This window comes from Manis pentadactyla, chromosome 10, assembly GCF_030020395.1.
Source record: "Manis pentadactyla isolate mManPen7 chromosome 10, mManPen7.hap1, whole genome shotgun sequence".
NCBI lineage: Eukaryota > Metazoa > Chordata > Mammalia > Pholidota > Manidae > Manis > Manis pentadactyla.
In genome coordinates, this window is record NC_080028.1 from 118331067 (window position 1) to 118354141 (window position 23075).

General features: G+C 34.2%; 1 protein-coding gene and 1 pseudogene across 2 annotated transcripts in view; one reads left to right on the forward strand and one right to left on the reverse strand.

Annotated features, from left to right (window-relative positions):
* MGAT4C (MGAT4 family member C) overlaps positions 1-23075 on the reverse strand; it is a 792321-nt gene that overhangs the window by 402935 nt on the left and 366311 nt on the right. The gene's annotated exons all lie outside the window — the stretch shown is intronic.
* On the forward strand, positions 22312-22691 carry LOC118929546 (60S ribosomal protein L31-like; annotated as a pseudogene).

Genomic DNA, 23075 nt, shown 5'->3' on the forward strand with positions numbered 1-23075 from the left:
ACTATTTCTTGCCTTATTTTTGGGTTCACAGTTGTTTCTCAAATGCCAGGGCTTGTGGAAGTCCCATCTTCAGCTAAAGATGGTATAAATTCAAGGAAAAGTGTGCATTCATTAATGAAATCTTACATAAGGAAAATGAAGCTCTAATTTCTTTCCATCCATCAATATGTACAGTTTTCCTGTCATTATATAGCTATAATCTCACTGTAATGAAACTTTTTTTCATCTAGGTTAAACATTCTATTACAGTAATTTTAATATGATATATTCAAGAGGACATGGACTCTGTAATGAGTAATTTTAGTATAAATGAATAATTTTCAATTTCACGTTCTACATTCAAAGCAACTTTTGAGTATAGTCTTATAAAATAGTCATTTCCTAAGGGACCAACAAATGTAAATGTACAGTCACAAACTGCTCAATTAAGGTCCCAATTTAAATAAAAGAGAGAGAGAGAGAAAAACAATTGGAGAAAGATCTCTTAAATGAAACAAATCCCACTGTTGTATAGTAGATAAGTAGATAAAACAAGGAGAAAGAGAGGGTGAGCAAAGAAAGCCAGATGCTAACACATTTTCCATTTCAGTAGCAATGGAAGGCAGTCTCAGAGAAATCTGAGATGACAAACTGGGTAAACCAATATTGTGATCTGACTACCAACTGCTTCTTAACTTATTGTCAGGAAAGAGGCAGCAGGTCAGAACTAAAATAGAGTTGGACTGTTCATTTAGTGCCAGTGTCTTAGAAAAATATTTCTCTCCCACATAGACATAAAGGCTGTTAACTGTGAAGATCTTGGGTCATGAAATCAAACTCCCTAAGACTTGAAACTCTATCAACAGACAATCCTTCTTCAGTAGGAGACTAGTGACGTGCCCTATGGAATATCCATAAAATAAAATGCTTTGCATTTCTTATAAAATAAATAGCGCTTATGATGTGTTTTTACAGAAAGTTTTCCAGTAGTGTAAAATGACAGATGTAGATTCCTTAGCAGGGCTTTTATTTATGTCCATTTTTGTGGGAAAAAGCCTGTTTACATATATCCACAAAGAATCCAGAAAGGGAAAGAAGAAAGGTAAGATTCCAGATATAGATCCTTTGCTCAGACATACTTCTCATAGAACATTTATCATTGGTACTTATTTCTTAATAGCTGAAATTACATCCTCAAAGACTGACAGAGAAAACAATGTTAAAAATGAGAAAAGATCTTGAATCTGTCATACGAAAAGAGATACAATCTGGAAAATGAAGTCTAAGAAGCCCCCATTTACTGGCTTCAAGAGCACTGAGAAATTGTGTAAAACAGTTTTAGGAAGATTAATTTAAAAAGCAATCATTTTTTTATAATTGAATATTATTTTTGAAAGATTAGAAATTCTGCTCTCTATATCAGTTACTATTAAACTCTGTAGTAAGACTTTGTAAAGTTGTTTCCCTTACAGCCAGACTCAGTCTTTTCTGTTTTAATGAATAACATCTACCTTTAAAAAGTAATTACAAGTGCAAAGAAATGCTAGATGTTTCAGATGCGACAATGGGCCTTTTCATACCAAATACACTTGAAGCATCATGGTTCACAAAATCTGGTTCACATTATGGAGAAATTGTATAATAGGACCTACTGTGCAAGAGAAACCAGAAACTGCTATTAATGGATAAATTGAAAAACAAGATTGTGTTACAGTTTTTTTTTTCCTCTTTGCTGCTACACGAGTCCATACTCCCATACTGATTGTCTGTCAAAGTCTTCCCAGGATAGACAATAATAATGAGATCTCTTTCTTTAGCAAACAGAAAGTCAGGGACAGGAATGTTTAAGCCTCCCTCTTGACTAGAAGTAATTAAGTATCTAAATTATAAATACAGACTCATGTCTGGGGAGGTTAAACTGATTTTATGAACTGCATAAATGATAAAGCTCTCTTGTTACTGAATAAGATTCATAGTGTGGTTATTCAGATTTTTTTTTATATGAAGGCCCATTATTTAATAATAAATGCAGGTTTTCCACTAAGGCATATGGGGATTTTGTCAGATTAATATCAAATTGAAAATTATATGCATTTTGTTACCCATTTTCTTTGTGCTTTTCTAAGATAGGGACAACTTCATAAATGCACATTTATTTCTATTCTGTACAAAGTAAATAAACAGTGAGTTTTTAATTTCTACCTAGTCAATAATTGAAATATATGCATGAAAATTATGTGCACAAACACATGCAAACTGATCAAACATCTTAAAATAAAATTAAAAATATATATTCAAAGTTAGAAATTTAGCTTTTGATTAGATGCTACAATGTATTTTGAAAATAAAAAATCACGTAACAGGGATAGTATGACTTGAAAATTCAGACCTTATTCAAAGTCAGAATGCTTGCTTTCAACACTCCAGTGCTCTTACTTACTTGCTGTGTAACCTTTGAGAAACATCTTAAACTTGTTACAATTTAGCTTCCTCAACTAAAAAATGGGAATGAAATATTCACTAACTATAAAAAGGTCTGTTTCAGTAATTAAATGAAAGTAAAAAGAGTGTTTTTCATAATCCTCAGGACAAAATACGTGCTTTACAAATCATTACTAAATGGAATTTGGATGCAGAATGATCAGTTAAAAATAATTGGAGTATTGGAAGCATAATAATCAGAAGGAATTTATATGTTCTTTGAAAGCAGATTCAAGTTTCAAATGCACAGAGTGACTTTTACAAATTGAAGGTGTGTGGCAACCCAGCACTGAACAAGTCTATCGGCACCATTTTTCCAATAGTATCTACTCACATCCTGTCTCTGGGTCACATTTTGGTAATTCTCACAATATTTCAAATGTTTTCATTATTATCCTACAGTTGACTCTTGAACAATGTGAGGGTTAGGTGTGCTGACCCCTGGCACAGTCAAAAACCTACATATAACTTTTGACCCCCCAAAAACTCAACCACTGAGAGCCTACTGCTGACTGGAAGCCTTACCAATAACACAAATAGTCAATTAACATACTTTGTATGTTTTATGTATTATATACTATATTCTTATAATAAAGTAAGCTACAGAAAAGAAAGTGTTTTTTCAAATTGTCTCAAATCTCCAAAAATTATTCCAATATGATTATTGAAACAAATCTGCATATAACTGGACCTGAGTTAAAATTCATTGTTCAAAGTTCAACTGTATTCATTATGGTGATCTGTGATAAGTGATCTTTGGTGTTACAATTGCAATTATTTGGGGGCACGATGAATCACACCCATTTAAGATGGTGAACGAAATAGATAAATGTGTGTATTCTAACTGCTCCATTGACTGGCCATTCTCTCTCTTCCTCTCTTTGGGCCTCCCTATTCCCTGAAACAAAAACAAAAAAATACTGAAGTGAGGCCATTTAATAAACCTTCAACAGCCTCTAAGTGCTCAAGGGAAAGGAAGTGTTGCACATGTCTCGCTTTAAGTCAAAAGACAGAAATGACTGTGCTCAGTGAGGAAGGCATGTCAAGAGTTAAGACAGGCCAGAAGCCAGGCCTCTTGCACCAGTTAGCCAGTTGTGAATGCAAAGGAAAAGAAAGTTCTTGAAGGAAATGAAAAGTGCTATTCCAGTGAGCACATGAATGATAAGAAAGTGAAAAAGCTTGATTACTGATACATAGAAAGTTTTATTGGTCTGGATAGATCATACCAGCCACAATATTTCCTTAAGCCAAAGCCTAATCCAGAGCAAGGCCCTAATTCTCTTCAATTCTATGAAAGCTGAAATACGCAAGGAAGCTGCCAAAGAATAAGTCTGAAGCTCCTGTTTGCTTCATGAGATTAGAGGAAAGAAGCTATCTCCATAATATAAAACTGCAAGGTGAAGCAGCAAATGCTGATGTGGAAGCCTGGGCAGGTTACCCAGCATATTGAGCTAAGGTAATTGATGAAGGAGGCTACACCAAACAACAGACTTTCATGGTAGAAGACACAGCCTTATACTGCCATCTAGGACTTTAATAGCTGGTAGAATGTAAATTGGTGCAGCCACTGTGGAAAGCAGAATGGAGGTTCCTCAAAAAATGAAAAATTGATATATCAGATTACCCCGTAAGTTCACATCTAGGAATTTACCCAAAGAAAACAAAACTCTCATTCAAAAAGATATGTGCACCCTTATGTTTACTGCTGCATTATTTACAGTAGCCAAGTTATGGAAGCAATGTAAGTGTCCATCAACAGATGAATGTATAAAGAAGAGTTGGTACATATAAAAAATGGAATATTATTCAGCCATAAAAAGAAAGAAATCCTGCCATTTGTGACAATATGGATGGAGCAAGAGGTGAAATAAGCCAGGCAGAGAAATACAAATACCATATGATTGCACTTAGTTGTAGAATCTGAAAACAAAACAAAACAAAATGAATAAAACAGCAGTAGACTCATAGACACTGAAAAGTGGTGGTTACTATGGGGAAGGGGTTGGGGTGAGTGGGCGGGGTGGGTGAGGGGGATACAGAGGCACAAAAATCTTAATCATAATATAAGTTGGTTATGGGGATGGAAGTACGGCATGGAGAATATAGTCAGTGGTTCTGTAATGTCTTTCTATGTTCACACATAGTAACTGTACTAGTTGAAGTGATGATTTAATAATTTGCATAACTATTGAATCATTGTGTTGTATACTTGAAATCAATATAATATTGTAAATCAACTATTCTTTAATTTAAAAATACACTTAAAAAGAAAGAAGTCAATCCTGCATTCAAAGTTTCAAAGGACAGGCTGACCTTCTGACTAGGGACTAATGCAGATGGTGACTTTAAGTTGAAACTAATGCTCATTTACCATTCTGCAAATGCTAGGCCCTTAAGAATTATGCTAAATCTACTCTGTGTGTGCTGTTTAAATGGAACAATAAAACCTGGATAATACTATATCTATTTACATCATGATTTAGTGAATACTTTAAGCTCATGATTGAGTCTTAAACTGTTCAGAAACAAAACAAAACAAAAAAATTCCTTTCAAAATATGACCGCTCACTGAATGCATCTGATCACCTAAGAGCTCTGATGGAGATATGAAATGAGATTATGTTTTCAAGCCTGCTAACACAACATCCATTCTGTAGTCCATGGACCAAGGAATAATTTTGATCTTCAAGTTTTATTATTTAAGAAATACATTTCACAAGTCTATAGCTGCTAAAGATAATTATTTCTCTGATGTATCTGGGCAAAGTAAATTGAACATCTTCTGGGAAGGATTTACCATTCCAGATGCTACTAAGAACATTCATGATTCATGGGAAGAGGTCAAAGTCTCAACATGAACAGGAGTTTAGAAGAAGTTGATTCCAACCTTCATAGACGACTTTGAGGAGTTCAAGACTTCAGCGGAGGAGTAACTGCAGATGTGGTACAAACAGCAAGAGAACTGGAATTAGAAGAGAAGCCTTGAAGATGGGACCGAATCATTTCACTCTCATGATAACACTTCAATAGAGGAGTTGGTTCTTAAGAATGAACAAAGAAAGGGTCTTCTTGAGATGGAAGTACTCCTGGTGAAAATTCTATGAAGACTGTTGAAATGACAACAGTGGATATCAAATATTCCATAAATTTCGTTGATAAAACATCAGCAAGGTATGAGAGGATCGACGCCAGTTTCAAGAGTTCTATTGTGGGTAAAATGCTAACAAACAGCATTGTATGCTACAGAAAAATTGTTCATGAAATGAACAATCAATATGACAAACTTCATTGTTGTCTTATTCTTAAGAAATTGCCATAGCGACCCCAACCTTCAGCAAACACCATCCTGATCAACAGTCAGCAGCCATCAACATCAAGGTAAGACCATCTATCAGCAAAACTATTATGACTCACTGGAAGCTCAGATGGTGATTAGCATGTTTTAGCATTAAAGTACTTTTAAATTAAGGTGTGTACATTGTTGTTTTAGGCATAATGCTATTGCACACTTAACAGACTATGCTATAGTGTTAACAGAGCGTTTATATGCACTGGAAAAATAATTGACGCACTTAATTGTGATATTTACTTTATAGCAGTGGTCTGAAGCCAAACCCTCAGTATCTCTGAGGTACACCCATATGTCAATTATTTCTCAGTAAAACTGGCCAAAAAAAAAGTTGTCTCTGTCTCACTACAATGGTTTGTATGATTAAATCTCCTCAAAATGAAATTGACAGTAAGAAGTATCCTAGAAACCCAACTTGCAGAAGAGGGAAAAAAATAGAAAAGTAATCATACTTTGGAGATTGTTCTGAATAAAAACTGAATATCACAATGCCTTTAATATTTACCTATTATTATAATTAACCTTGGAAAGATAAAGGAATCTAAGTTAATTTATTACTTGGTCAATTTTGCATTGGTACATAATACACTAATGAATGTCTTGTTCATGTAACTAAGCTATTAGTTTTATAATAAAATTTAAGATCAATGCTAATCTGATTTTTACTCATACACAATTTATTTAGAAGGGACTCAATTATATATTTTTTAAAATTTATATTAAAAAAGATTCTGAAAAATACACTAAGGAAACATTGCATTATAAAACAAAAACAAATCTTATCTTTAGAGAACATTTAAATGTTCTCTAATGTATAATAAAGTATTAATCTTTGCTGCTTTTAATGAAAAGTAAACAGAAATATGTCTACCTTTCAGAATAGTTTGGTAATATGTGAGAATCAGAGACTGACGATTTAAAGGAACATTCATTTATTTCGTATGTGTGTGTCTTCACCTAAAACACACAGTATTTTCCTAGCGTTGAGAAGTTTAGAGTCCTTGATCATTATAAATACAGTCCAGATTTTTCATTATAGTATGTGTATGTTGGTATGGTCATCAAGGGCCCTGCACTTCTTGAAGACAGAATAGTGTATGTTCTAGGTTAGGCAATGTGCTCTTGATTCGTCTTGCTTACTTACTATATATTTTTTTAACTCTATTTTGAGAAAGTGGATAAATAGAACTGCCTCTTCACAATACATCCAGTTCAAGATTTTATAAATTCCACATCCATGTTAATTTCCAAAGAATTCTGTGGTTTCAAGTCAAACAATTGTGTTTGTAAACTTCTTTTTCTTTTTATTGTGGCAAGAACACTTCATATGAGATCTACCTTCAACAAGTTTTAAGAATATATTATTATTCACTTTAGGAACAGTGCCATATAGCAGATCTCGAGAGCTGATGCATCTGGTTTGGATGGAACTTTATGCCTTTTGATTAGTGACTCCCCATTTCTCCCTTCCCACAGCCCTGGACACCACCATTCTGTTCTTTGATTCTACAAATTTGACTATTTGAGATAACTCTTTCTATAAAATGGACTCATGCAGTATGTATCCTTTCTGTGCATTGCTTTTTTCACTTAGCATGATGTCATGAAGGTATATCCATGTTGCCACATATTGCAGAATTTCCTTCCTTTATGTACCACCATTTTTTAATCTATTCATCTGTTAATGGTCACTGAGGTTGTTCCCATATCTTTGCTATTTTGAATACTGCTACAATGAACATAAGAACGCTGATATCTCTTCAAATTCCTAATTTCGATCTACTGCATAAATACCCAAAAGTGAGACTGCTGGGTCACATGGTAGTTCTAATTTGAACTTTTTAGGAACCCCTACACTATTTTCCATGGCGGCTGCACCATTTTGCATTCCCACCAAGAGTATGCAAGGGTTCTTCTTTCTCCACATCCTTGTCATTGTCATTACGTTTTTAAAGGTAGAAATTTTAAAGTACAGATGTGGCTTGCAACATATTTCTATTGGACAGAGCCAGTACAGATTATTAAAAGTAGCATGCTTAAAAAAAGACTACATATATACGCCATGTTTCTAACAGAGAAATAATCAAATCTTGTCTTTTCCATTGATTCTTTGAATACCTCTGGACAAATAATTTAGCTACTGTTAGTGTTCATTTCCTAAGGTTATTTCATGATAATCTCTGAAATGAGGGCTTCCTTCTAGTCCTAGGAATCCAACTTTGGATTTAGGACACAAAGGGCTGAATCCTTAGTCATATACTAACTTATTTTATGAACTATACTGAATAAAATGTCTTTCTTGAACCTTAAGTTTCTCAATTGAAAAAAATAATTCATTATTATATGCCACCTATAGTTGTAAAAATTAATTATAGAATGCATGTGCAAAAATTTAGAAATCTACAATGTGATACACACATATTCCTATAACTCATCATGTCCCTCACCTCAATGTAGCAATTAACATACAGTAGGCAATGATTTTTGCTGCCATTGATGCTCTCTGCCCTTCTACACTGGAAAACAAGATTTAATTTTTGTTTTGCTTTATTTCTCCTTCTTAAATTTGAAAGGATGCTCTTTGTTCTATTGTAATCCCATTTGGACTCTTTCATGCACTGCAAAATATCCAGCTGCCTTGAAGTAAAGCCAGCCAGATATTGTTTTGAGAATGACAGAATGAGAGAAGTGAAATCTCTGACAGGAAAACAACATTACAAAATAAAATATAATCACAGATGGCGAAAATAACAGACCCCGAGATAATGCAGGGCAACTGGATTTCCAAATAAAAGTTAACCCTGGTAATCACCTGTTCTTTAAAACTGTTACAAATTTTAATGTTTTAGATGGCACAAAGGTACACATAATTTCCTTTTCTAGAACATTTTGGTGAAAAGTGCACAGTTTTCTTTTATAGTTTAGTGATAACAGGGTAATATGGGAGTCAGGAATAATTGCATCTGGACTTATTAATATATAAGACCAATTGAATTGGCAAAGACTTTTAAAAAGTTACAAAACTCAGTGATGAGGAGAAGGAAATGACTGCTCTTATGCCCTGTTGGTGGGAATAGACATTGGTATGATCTTTCTGTAGTTCAGTTTAACAAAATAAATAGTAATATGTGGGGGTACATTTTGCTTTTACAAACATTTCCATTTCTAGGATTCATATTAAAGGAAAATGCCAAAAGAGATGCACAATCTGCAGAGGCAAGAATCAATCTGCATAGCCACAGTATCTGCATATATGTAGATACACAGAATTAGAAGCAGCCTACATGTACAACAGCATGGATATGATTAAGTATATTGTGGGGCATATATGGGATAGGACACTAGTTAGACTTCGGAGTTGATTTTGAAAGATAATAATCACATCAAAAGCTACTCAAAGCTTATTTTTAAATGAAAAGTTTACAACATGATATGTGTATATAATACATTTTAAAAAACATGTAATAAATATGAAACACTAAAAGGATATGAATTAAAATATCCTAAATACTGATAATCTCTAGATTATGGAGGATATTCTTCCTTTCTTCCTTTCTAGTATGTGCATTTTTTAAGTTCCTCACTACTCAGGCATGCACTTGCACACACACACACACACACATACACATCCTCCCTTCTAGGAAACAAATCAATGTAAGTTGTACTTTCACTCCAAAAATATCTCTAGAACATTATCAGATTTGATACAGATATATCTGCTCCTACATATAAGCATTAGCCAACACTATTCTGATTTTATATAAAAACTTAATCAGCTACATGAAAATAACAGTCTGTAAATATACTTGAGTGAATACATTTATAGATGTTATCACATTCCAGTAAAATTACCCTTTGAAAGGAGGATCCAAATGTTGCTATCAATTCAGTCTTTATTTCTTGATATATAGTCATAGTTATAATGGTTTCTATAATGATTAACTTAACAAAGTGGATGCATCTTATTTTTAGTTACAAATAAACTCTTGGGATAAGCATAATCTCCTAAAAAGTAATGAATAGTCAAAAGATTGGAGTTTACATGAGTGTGATATTAGTAATTTCTTACCTTCTTAATTCTTTTATATCTTTACCTTTATATCTTTATTCAAAAGCTTCCAAACATTCATTTTCAAGAAAGTACTGCAACAAATTCATTGTTTGTGAATATAGGATTTTCATAGTGTTTTCTTATTTTGAAGGGATCAGATTTTCAGAACTAATTTTCTCCAATTCTTAAAGTCAATTTCTTTCTACTGGCGAAGTTACAAAGGATGGCAGAGATTATTGAGGAGGTCCAGTGAAATCATAGTCAGATATGATAAAATTCATATTTTGCTTATCCCACAGAATTTGTAATTTTTTAGCTTATGTTTATTTGCCAGAGCATGTGCATTTTTATGCTTCTTTTAGTTTGCTAATTATACTTGTTTAGGAATTTCAAAGAGAAAAACTGGGTCAAAAACTAATATTTCGTTCATGATTTATTCACACATACAATGGCACTTTAAAAATTTAAGACAAGATGTTTACTATGAGTGAGTAGGAACAAAAAAGATAGGGTATGATTCCTCCTTATAGAGGCTAGCATTTAATAAAGAATATTTTATTCTAAATAATACTGTTACAAAAGTGTCATTTGGTTAATGTGTGGTATCCATTGTCTACATAGAAAAATCAAGATTCTCGAGGGAAAAATCAGAAGATTTTATGGAGACCAAGCCGTGTTAGCAATATAGTTCAGCTGAAAAGATGCTGAGAGAAGAAAATGAAGGAATCTGAGTGTAAAGATAAGGCCGATGTACTTTATTCATTAGCCAACAGGGACTCATTTGTAGTTTAGAGAGGGATTTTATCTATTATATTCAGCATCAATCCCCTCCTCTGCTCACATAGGAAACTTCCTTATTTTAAGGACTTCAGTCTTTGGCAAAGACTCTATCTGCTACTTGGTTTCATTTTTGTCTTGTTCACCGCTCTCCATGTTATCATAGGACGGTCTGTATGAAATGTAATCTAATCGATTCATTTCTCTGCTTCAGATTCTAAACAGCCTTTCCCTGCATACAGAATAAAACCTACTGTCTGCGTGTGGTCTTGTCTGTTCCTTTCAGCTCACCTTTCACGGCCACGCACTCTGTGCTTATAAAGGAAGCGGCTGCCGTGGTTTCATGAACACACCATTTCAGTATTCCTCAAGCAGGCTTTTTGCACCATGCAAGGAGCCCTTCCACTCTTCCCTTGTTTGCCTGTTATGACCATTTTTATTTCAAGATTCGGCTAAAACTCTATTTCTTCTGAAAAAACCTTTCCTAAACGTTCCCCTCACTTATGAACGATTAGCAACTCATTTACTCATATTCCCATTGAGCTTTCCTTATACTTCCAAGGTAATTTTTTTCATTTTAATTGATGATTCACTTGTCTATCTCCCTCACCAGATTGAGGATTGTTTCTTGACCGTTGTTGTGCTCCCCAGTAATTTACACAGCTTCTGGACAGTAGATGCTCAACAGTGGGTGTGACAGCCGTTGTGCTATATACTGGAAACTAAACAAATAATAAGATACCTTACATGTCTGTAAATGGACATGCCAAGCAGTTTACAGAATAATATTTGAAGAAAAAAATAAGATGATTAGAATAATTGTTGAAGAGGCACTGCTTGAAATTTTCTTAAAACTATTTCTTCAAACATTAAATATAGAATTGATTAAGGTTCCTAGGGGAGTGCCTGAAACTGAGAATCTTGCTTCCTATTCTCATTTGGTAAATGAAATTCCCTGGAATAGATATATATTAACAATGAGAACTTTGCTTTCACACGAGATATTCTTTTGAGGGGAAAGATAGCAAGTGTGACACACACTTAAATTTTATGTAGTAAAACACTAAGACATACAAACAAAAGCCCCATTATCTGCATAACAGTGGCTTTTCTGGGAAAGGAAGGGGTGAAATGGGACCTAAAGGAGAAACAAAGGCAAGTTAACATTATGTCATATTTCTTTTTATATAAATATACTCATTGTATATCTCAATTAATTAGAAAAGTTCAGGGGTGAACGAAAAGAATTAATTTCTCATATGCATGGAGCACATGAGCTGTGCTCACACAGGAGTTTGAGGTTTGGCTGGTATTCTGTGGATCTAGCTTGGACTCCGCTGGGTATCTCTGCTTCAAGTTGCAGGTCAGCCTGGTTCCATTCGACAATAAGTGTATTTAATTTCTCCCGGACCGAAGGAGCAGAAGGCTCCCAGAGGAAATCTCATGGGATAGCAAAGGCACAAAAGGGCACATTGAACCACATGAGCAGTAAAGGTCCCCAGTCAGCATCACTCTAATAACATCTATTCCATCAAAGCAATTCACAAGGCCCAGTGCGAAGTCAAGAGATATGAAGCGGGGAGGAAGAGGCAATCATATTTTGTCTGTGCAAAGACTTCCAATGTCGTCACATGGTAAATAGGAGGGATGACGAAGAACAGAAGTTAAGAGCCTACCATATCTGAAGCAATTGTGAGAATGTCAGTATTTCTTCATCCTGTTCTTAGGCATCTGTGTGTCTATTTTGCTTTTTCTTTTGTTATTTTTTCCTGTATTTTTTGAAATTACTTCCAAATTTTGAAACTACAGTATAATTAACTAGTTATTACTGAGCTGTGATAGCTTTCACTATTTACTGTACTTTCTGGCAGATTCTCTGTCCTGTGTGCCTGATGAATTTATACCTGCACTTACAAACAAAACTGAATTATCACTTTCTCTGTGAAAGTGCATTCGCCCTTTTCCAATGAGGTCAGTTAGCCAGACCTTTCTTATGCTTAAAGAACTTCACTTATACCTTATTTCTAATTTAGCACTTACATTATTTTTTCCCTAATCACTTCATAATTCAACAATCTACGCGCAGTGAAGTTGAATTCCTTGGTTGCAGAAAATAGTTCTTACGTATAAATATTAATTTGAATGCATTTATCCAGGATAGTAAAGCTTCTTTACTCTTCACAAGGACAGATCCTTTCTTTATGCTAAGCATACAAAGAAACAGAGTGCCTCCCAATCTCACTTGCATGTAGGTGTGGCCATGTAACTAAGTTTTAGAAGGTGAGTAAAAATTATGTGAGTCATTTCCAAAGCAGGTATTTAAAATATTCCCGATTTTTCCTTCCTCTGACTGGGTGCATCTGATACAAATCCTGAGGTGGTGAGCGCAAAGGTTGGAAGGAACCTGGGTCCTGAATAGCTCTTCTACTAACCACCACATGAACTAAAACATTTTGGTTGGTCTGATTATTTGCATATTTAAGCCCATCTGTTAACTTACATACTCTGGCTAAATAATACATCTAGCCTAGTAATACGTAGAAGCCATTCAATAAATGAATGTGTATAATGTGATTGGCTACTGGCATTTTATCTGAAGGAAAACACGAGCTCTCAGTTTGGGGAAAATACTGAGATTTACTTTTTCAAATTTTTGAGACTAAGACACATGATATAGAGGCATGAGTACCAAATACTTAATAATGTGGTAATAAATCTAGTAATATTATTTCTGAATTTTTAAAAATACCTATAAAAATGAGATGTGTTTTGTGGTTTATTCATTAAAAATGAGTTATTTCCAGAGAAGGAAGCTATGGATTCAAAAAATTATTAATGAACTGATTGCATAGAAAATCACATAATAAATACCTGTATAAAGATGAAATTCTATTTAAAGGTAAACGGTAATAATGGAAAAACACATCTTTAGCTAATCAGCTTGGTATAATTGAGGTCATCATTTAGCCATTTAAAAAATTCCATCACTAAATGCTCTTAAATATTTTATGAATCATGTAACTGCTGTGAGAATTTTTGTAAGCACTGTAGTTCATGCTACAAAATGTACCTGTTACCATTTCTAGCTGTCATAAAATCATATTAATGAAGCTTTTAAAATAACCCTAGCAGACAGATATAATTTGAGAGTATATAATGGTAGGTTTATTCTCAAAAGGAAAAACTAATGAAACTTTATTTCCTCTATGTATAGTTTCAAAGGGGAAAGGGCATTAAAAAATTTAAATGCCTAGCTTTTTAAATATCAGATGTTACCAAAATCCAAATATTTCTGATAAATTCAAAATGACTAAAATTTCTGAAGATTTAGTTAATTGCAATTATTTTGAACTCAGAATCTGTATTTTCTTATTATTAATTTAAATTACTTGATTCTTTCCTGCATTACTTATGTCATTAATAAAACCGAGTTGCCACTAAGAAGATAATCCAAAGAATTAAGCACTGATAAATTAACCTCTTAGGAATATATACTTATGAACCACGTCATTTCAAAATAATGCACCATTTTTGATGCTCTGTCCAGAACAGGAGAAACTGGATATCAAAACTGCCGATATGAATGTTTTACACCAATGTTATTGAACAATAATGTTTAAAAGAAGGAATTGGTTTGCATTAATAAACTGATTTGTGATATTTTACTGTTTTCATTGATAAATTGATTTGTAATTTTTAGTGCTAGTGCATAGAAACCTAATCAAATTCCTCTTTTCCATAAATAGAATCAGATCCCCTGCTCTCAACCATATTGAATACTTGCATTTCTCGACAGTAACACTAAAAGCTATAAGACATATCAAAGTTTTAGGATTCCCTAGAGCATGCTAGGCCCATTCTCACCATAACAGATAACTTCACAGAGCTTCCAGGATGCACGGCTCAAGTTATTGTAGTTCTTCTGAAAAAGTGCATCTTCTTTCCAAAAAATAGCATTTCATAATATTCAGCACAATGGCCCTTTACTCCCAGTCAGCCTGCTCTTGTTCCTGCCTCACCTTCAAGTCCTTGGGTCCTCTTGCATCAATTCTCTGCATCAGAAAACTGGCCTTCTCATCATTACCTGTTGTTTTTCTTTTCTCGTTAAATCCTTTTTAATGTAAATATCAAATCCTTTCCTGTTTTTGACAAATCTTCACTCCAGCCCCTGTTTATGAACAACACTCACCATCATACTAGATTTCCTTCTTTCTGTCTATTTTTCTGTTTTTCTCTTTTTTTGCATTTCAGTTGTAAGCATCCATTCCTCTTTCTTAGTACAATACCACTATAACTTTCTTTGGGACTTGCGTTTCCTCAGGATATGCAGCCAATGTAATCACACATATAGATATAGATGTAGAAATAGATACAGATGATACAGATATGTGTTAATAGATATAGATAACTGTATATAATAGATACATTCTTATCCACACAGGAAATATAAAAATGTATACTGCTATAGCCATATTGCTTCTGTGCTAGGAGAGCCTGACTCAGTCTGACACTAAGTAAAAAAACAAAGCAAAACAAAATAATCTCTTTTGTGTTTAAGGCAAAACTACTTAGAGTCTTTTTAATCTTCTCTCTTTTCTGTAATACCTTAGAAAATACTTCCAGGCCTATTTGAAAAGATACCCAAACTAACCATTTGTCATTCTACAAGTAGTGAGTAAATGGTACCTTCATATTTTTGTCTGAAATAGTATAATACCCTCCTAATAATTCTCATTTCCTAGCATAATCTACTTAAAATAACCCTCTTCCATGAGAAACAGAGAGGCTAAATAAAAATACTTTAAATAATTCGCTTTAAATAAAAGTACTTTAAATAATACTTTGGCTGTACCAAAGAGCATATTCAGCCAGGAATGAAGATCCCAGGATCATGGAGAGAGGAGAGATACATGAAAATAAGTGGAGCATTTTCTTTTTTTTCCCCATCAGGACATGCCATTTCCTAAGGAGATGGACCTCCAGACAAGGTAGGAAGCTATCTGCTTTTTATCAATATATTAAAAGTACAGAGTGCATCTAAAGCTTAGAGACAATTTTATAGCCTTAAATGTGGAGTGTGTGTGTGTGTGTGTGTGTGTGTGTGTGAGCATGCGTGCATGAGTGTCTAAGACATTAGAATGAGCACAGCCAATTAAATAGAAAAATGTAGAAGGAAAGAAACAATGAAGATCAGATCAGACTTATTTACATAATTAGTAAACTCCTATCAAGAGGGATGAGAGAAAGAGAAACAGATTATTAACATTAGGAATGAAGAGACCACATAAATAAATATCATACAGACTAACTAGATAAAAGATTATAAAAACTTATGCCAATAATTAAAATCTTATATGAAATGGAAAAAACGCTTTAAAAAATCAAAACATAAAATTGATAAAAGAAAATAGAGAAGATATGAATAGACCATTATCTATTATGGAAATTATTCCATAAATTCCAATTATTCCACAAAGTAAACACCAAGCCTAGATTGTATGTAACTAGGCTTTTCAATTACAGTTAATCTTCCCAAAAGTTTGAGGAAGAAATAATCCGTCAGTTTCATGTAAACTCTTCAAGACATGAGGAAAATAGAATGCACTGTTTACTTCATTCAATGACAAATAGAAACTATTTGTCAAAACTGGATGCGCCATTATAAGAAATCAAAATCATAGGCCAGCATCTCATGTGTATATAAATATAAAAACCTCAAATAAATATTAGCAAATTGCATTCAGCAAAACATAAAAATAATAATAGGTCATAATGAAATTAGATTTATTCTTGGAATATGAATTTATCATTTGAAAAATAAACCATAGTCATCAAATTGAAACAATAAAAAAGAGAAAATAATAGGATACTTATAATAGATGAAGAAAAGTCTTTTGATAACATGTAGATCTCTATTATGACAAATTATTTTTTAAACTTCAAAATATTAGGAATAGAAGATTCTTAATATGAAAAAAATCTATTTAGGAAAAAAAATAAGTTTTTGCAAACATCATACTTAATGTGAACTATTGAATACTCTTCCTTAACATCAGGAATGAGACAATCATGTCCAGATTGAGAGACAATTCTCCATAGAGGTTTTCAGGACTATTTTTTGATAGATATTTTTACTGTACAGTACCTAGAAAGGAGTTCTGAAACAGGCGCATACATTCACCAGATCTATGAAAAAGCCTCTATATTGTACAGTGGGACAGATGGTCTCTTCTCTTCAATAATGGAGCTTGTTTAGCTGTATATTCACATGGAAAAGAAAAAGAATTTTAATCTCTACATCATTCCCATACACAGAAATAAATTCCAGATACAGTATATGGTATGTGAAAACTATTTTGAAAGAGAGAGAGGAAAGTTTCTAAAAGATAACATAGGACAATCTTCATTAATTGGGGATGGGGGAAAAAGTCCTAATTAGGAAACAAAACACAATAATTATATGGGAAAAGACTGACAAGTTGGAGTTCATTAAAATTTAGATTGATCAAAGACACCATTAAAAGGATGAAATATAATCTACACAAGATATCTTTCAATAGGTAAATGGATAAACAATTTATCATTTGCTAGATATGGAATATGATTGGGATAGAATATTATTCAACAATATAAGACAATGAACCACTAAATCACAAAAGACTAAGAGGGATCGTAAATGTTGATCGTTACGTGAAAGAAACCAGCCTGAAAAGGCTGCATACTATATGATTCCAAGTGTATACTGTCTGAAAAGGCAAAAGTTCTAAAAGTTCAGTGGCTGCCGAAGGCTTGAGGGATGGAAGGAATAATCAATAAGTGGAAAACTTGGGAAATTTAGGGCAGTGAAACTATTCTGTGTGATACTGTAATGGGAGACACATGACATTATGCATTTGACAAAATCCATAGAAATGTACAATATAGAATGAACCCTAATGTAAACTATGAACTTCAGTCAACAATAGTGTATCAATATTGGTTTGTCAACTGTAACAAGTGTATCACACCGCTGCGAGATATTGGTTAATAGGAAAAACTATGTATTTGGTAGAGAGAGAGGTATGATGGGAACTCTGCAGACTCTGCTCAATTTTCTAGGAAACCTAAAACTTCTCTAAAAAATAAAATCTATTATATAAATGGACTAGCAACTAAAATATATAAAGAACTCATGCTATACTTACAAAACTGAGGCATAAGGATAATGGGGTTTCATAAGGCTAATAAGCAGGGAAGCCTGTGTAAAAATAAGTCAGTCTGAAACCAGAGTATAGTCTCTTAATTATTAGGATGTATTGCCTTTCTCTCCAGTTAGGGGTATACATTAACAGAATGAAAATACACACATTTGAAAGTGGCCTAATCTTTATTAATTAAAGGACACAATGCCTTTCCTATATATCTGGTCACACAGACAAGTAGAGAAGCAGCATAGTCCCAATGCAGTGTGTGGCCCTTAGATTCTGAGTCCTCACTATGGGATTATGTTAAATCCTTAGAGAAACTAAATCTGGGTCCTTCTCATAGACTATTATGGCCCTGTGCCTACTCTCCATTGTTTGGGGAAACCAGATTCTGGCTAGATGTTTGCCTTCTGGTCCAATGTAAGCAGATGCAATAATAAATTATCTAAGACAGTTTGTAGGCCCTGAAGCCTTTCACACCTGTTACGTTTGCAACTGGAGGAGACTTTAAATATAGCCCCAACACAATACCAAGAAAACTCCACAGACAAGGCTGAATTTAACATCCGATTTCCAAGTGTGATTATGATATGCCACCTTGAATTAGACCAGATCACAGTACTACCCGGAATTCTGTTCTTTTACAAACCAGAGCCAGCAAAAGAGCTATCTGTCCAGAAATCCCACTCCTCTGTCCCTGAAAAATGTACTTTATTTTCCCTCACAGAATATCTATCATAGCAACCACAGAGCACAGAATAGGGGATGCTAAATGATTAAACATACCTCATAAATTTTCTAACTATCAAAGTTATTTAATATATTTAATAATGTTAATGAAGATCAGTAGTGGTCTTTCCCTTAATTAGAACATAGGTTCATTTGAATGTACTAGAGATGACCTTGGATTATGCAAGAAAGACATTTATTTCTCTATCATGTTAAATTTCACATATATGTAATTCAGGCCTAGTAAGATAGCCTGAAGTTTTCTAAGATTCAGGTCCCTTTCTGATTTTTCTCTTTCATTATTCCTAGGGAGAAACCCTTGCACCAATGATCCAAGGTGGGATCCTAGGCATGAATTGAAATTTCAAGCAAAAGAAGGAAGAAAAATGAAAACTAAAATGTCATGTCATTTCCTCTCAATGAAATAATCCAGTATGTTTGATAAATGACTTTACCCTGGACACTAACTAAAAATTAGCCACACAGTGACATCTAACTTCAAGAAATTTGGTAAATATAATCTTTATTCTGGATGATCATGTATGTAACAAAGGATCAGAAGTTTTATTATCTTAGGTAATAAATCTTTAGGTATCTTAGGATAAACAGATTCTGTGGGATAACCAGTAGTGTCCATTATAGTTGTCATAACGCAATTCAGTGAGAAGCCACTTACTTCTAAGTCACTCCTCAAATAGAGTCACCCTTCCTGTGAGCAGGAATGTACTGTCACACACTAGTTACAAATTGAAAGATAAAACATTACAGAAAAATAGGTACACTGCAGTTTTGCTATGTTTTGCTTTTAAATGTATATGTGCATATTATGTTTAAAGTCTTGGAAATTAGAGAAAACAAATGTTGGCAGAGATTGAGAATTCCTGGAAGAGGATCTGATTAAAGTGAAGAACATGTTGTGACTCTTAGACCAGGATCAGCAAAAGCTGAATGATTCAAACAACTGGAGCATTTTACAAAGATCACTTAGGAAAGAAAAGTAGATACCACTACAAACAACCTAACGCCAATTCTATATTGGAGAGAATTAAACATTTATAATGAAAAACTTCAGTTTTTTCACTTGTAGTTGAGTTCATACAATTACAGTAGACTGCAAGTAATAGAAAGCTGAAGTCCCAAAGGATTAAGCACATAGATATATGCACTCCTTTTTTTATCAAGAAGTCCAGAATTATAGTCTAGTAACTTCAAGATATCATTAATATTCAGACTTCTTTTATTTCAGCTCAATCATCTTTGGCATGCAGTTCTCAGCTTCCTGGCTGAAAAATGATATTGATTCTCAAGCATGACATTTGAGTTAGATTAAGGTAGAAAGAAGAAGTGTGGGTAAGAAAAAGAGGGTAACATTTTCTTCTTCGGTTTATTAATGGTTATTATTCCAAAATGGATCAGTTAAAATTTTACTGACCAGAATTGTATAATACAGGCATCCAAGAAAAAAGGAATTTTGAGAGACTGAAAATTAGAAGGATTCAAAGAAAAATGAGGCTGTCTTTGTTGCTGAGTGGCCCATATGCAATGTCTGTTCAGTTACAAGTATTCTTTTTCAAGTTATTATTATAAGCACAGTCCTTAGTTATACTTATTTTCAATAAAATTTTTGTTTCTATGAATACTGACATTGAAGAATTTATCTTAGCTTTGTCAGAAAAACTCTGAACCAGTAAACTTCATCTGACAAATACAGTAAAGATTTTGTTACTGAAACTGGGCATGGCCTATTATTGTTAGTTAATATCTACTCACTAGCCACGTGCTGCACACATACACCATCATGAGAAGAGTATATTTCCCAGACCATAAACACTGAGCACCGTCATGTGACGTTTCTTTCACTTCATCCTGGGTGAAGTGTACTTTTCATGTGCTTTCACTTGAGGTTTGGACATCCGACTCACTTTGCCAGGTTCTTGGACTATTTACTCAAGAAAAATACCAAACTCTCAGTAAAAAAAGGCAAACTCCATGATATTTTAATTTGTCCTCTTCTCCCCTCCCACTCCCCAGCTCCACGGTGCTGTGAAAACCAATAGTGTCATATTCACGGTCACTGTGAAAACCAGCAGCCTGGCGGTCCCTGGAGGGCGTATAAAGGGCTTGAAGTCTCTAAAAACCAAATTTTGAGAGAACTGTCATTGCCTGACAGGCAGGAAGGGCGAGCTGGAAATGCAGGCGAAGGCACAGCTGTGAAGGGCCTGGCTGGGTGCTGAAGGCAGGAACCAACGCACAGAGCACTTGTAGTAAAGGTGGGGAGAAGTCCTCGTGCAAGGCACGGAAGGGAATCCCATTTAATTACTGGCTGACCACTACGCTAATGGACCAGAGACGTGTGAACACACAGGACAAAAGATACAGAGAATAGAATTAGCCCAATAAAGTTATTAAAGAGATGAAGAGCCCCAAGAGCAAAAACAGTATCAACAAAACCTGGGATGGAGGAATCTAATTGCCGGAGTTGCCACATGACATTATTTTAAAAGTCCATTTTCAATAAAAAATAATGAAACAAAAAAATATGGTATACACATAGGAAAGAAAGAAACAGAAAACCATCACTAAGGAAACAGACTTTAGAGTTACTAGAAACTAGCATTTACAGAAGCTATTTAAAATATGTTCACGTAACTAAGAGAAACTATGTTTAATACTAACGTAAAATATGAGAATGATGTCTCACCAAATTAAAATATCCGTGAAGAAATAAAATTATAAAAAATGAACCAAATAGAAATTATGGGTTTTAAAAGGACAGTAACAGAAATAAAATCACCAGAGGGGCTCAAAAGCAGATGTCAAGTGGCAGAAGAAATAATAAGTGTACTTTAGGGTAAGAGAGTTAAGATGATACAAAGGAGGAACAGAAAGACCCCAAAATTAATAGAAATAGTCTTGGCAACTTGTGAAACACTATCAAGTTTATCAGTACATGCATAGCAGGATTCTCAGAGAGAAGGAGAGAGAGAGAAAATGGCAGAAAGAATAATTATAGGTATAATAGTTGAAACATTACCAAATTTTCTCTTAAAAATCATTCATCTAAACATTCAAAGAGCTGAAAAAATGCCAAGTAGGATAAACTTAAAGAAATCCCAAACTAGACTCATTGTACTTAAACTGTTTAAAGACAGAGAGAAGTGACTCATTGCATAAAGGGGTTAACAATGTATTACTTTATTACATACATTGTTGCTATAAAAATGTGTGGATAAAAAAATGGACATGAACTTAATGGCTTAAATGACACAAATATCTTATATTCTAAAAGTCAGAAATCTTAAACTGATTCACTTGATGAAATCAAGGTGCCCACAGACCTGAATTTCTTCAGGAGGCTCTAGGGAAGAATCTATTTTCTCGCCTCTCTCTCCTTTTAGAGGCCACCTGCATTTCTTGGGATCTGGCACCATTCCTTCATCTTCAAAGCCAGCAAATGAGCTGAAATCCTTCTCAGGCTTCTGCCTTTCTCTGACCCTCTGTTTTCTGTCTCCCTCTTCTACTTATAAGGTCCTCTATGTGTATATTGGGCCCACACTATTAATGCTAGATAATCTCCCCCTTTCAAGGTCAGCTGATGAGAAATCTTAATTTCATCTACATGTTTAATTCCCTTTTCCCATATACCCTAACATATTCATGGATTCCAAATATTAGGATGTGAACATCTTTGAAGGTCCATTAATCTTCATATCACAATTAATAAGATTAAAAGCTGAGCTTTCTAATGCGGGCCCAGCAGAATGACTCCTGCAAAGAAGGGCGGTGAGAAGCAGGGCCGTTCTGTCATCAGCAAAGGGGTGTGGACCAGGGACTACACCATCAACAGTCACAGCACATCAGTGGAGTGGGTTTCAAGAAGTGCGCCCCTTGGGCAATCAAAGAGATCCAGAAATTTGCCAGAAGGAGAAGGGAACTCCAGGTGTGCACATTGACACCAGGCTCAATAAAGCGATCTGGGCCAAAGGAATAACGAATGTTCCACACCATATCCATGTGCCGGTTGTCCAGAAAATGTTATGAGGATGAAGAGTCTCTAGTAAATCTCTCTACTTTGGTTATCTATGCACCTGACACCACCTTCAAAAATCTACAGTTAATGTGGATGAGAACAAATGGCTGATTGTCAAATAAAGTTATAAAACTGAAAAACAAAGAGATTAAAAGCTGATCTTTCATCTTAAGTCATAAACAGTCAGGAAGCAGGGAGATGACATATTCAAAGTACCGAAAGATGCAGCTATCAACCAAAAATTCTATTGCAGCAGAATTATCTTGCAAGCATGGCCAAAAAAATTAAGACATTCATGGTTAAACAAAAGCAGGGAAAATCCTTTGCTAGCAAACCTTTACTACAAGACATATTGATTTCCTTCTAGCAGAAAAGAAAGGAACTAAGGCATATTCACATATTCACAAGGGCTTAGGAATTACAAGGTGAACAACTTTTATTCTGCCTCCCACAGAAGTAAACTTCTTCAACCTTATACAGTTTGTCTACAAACAA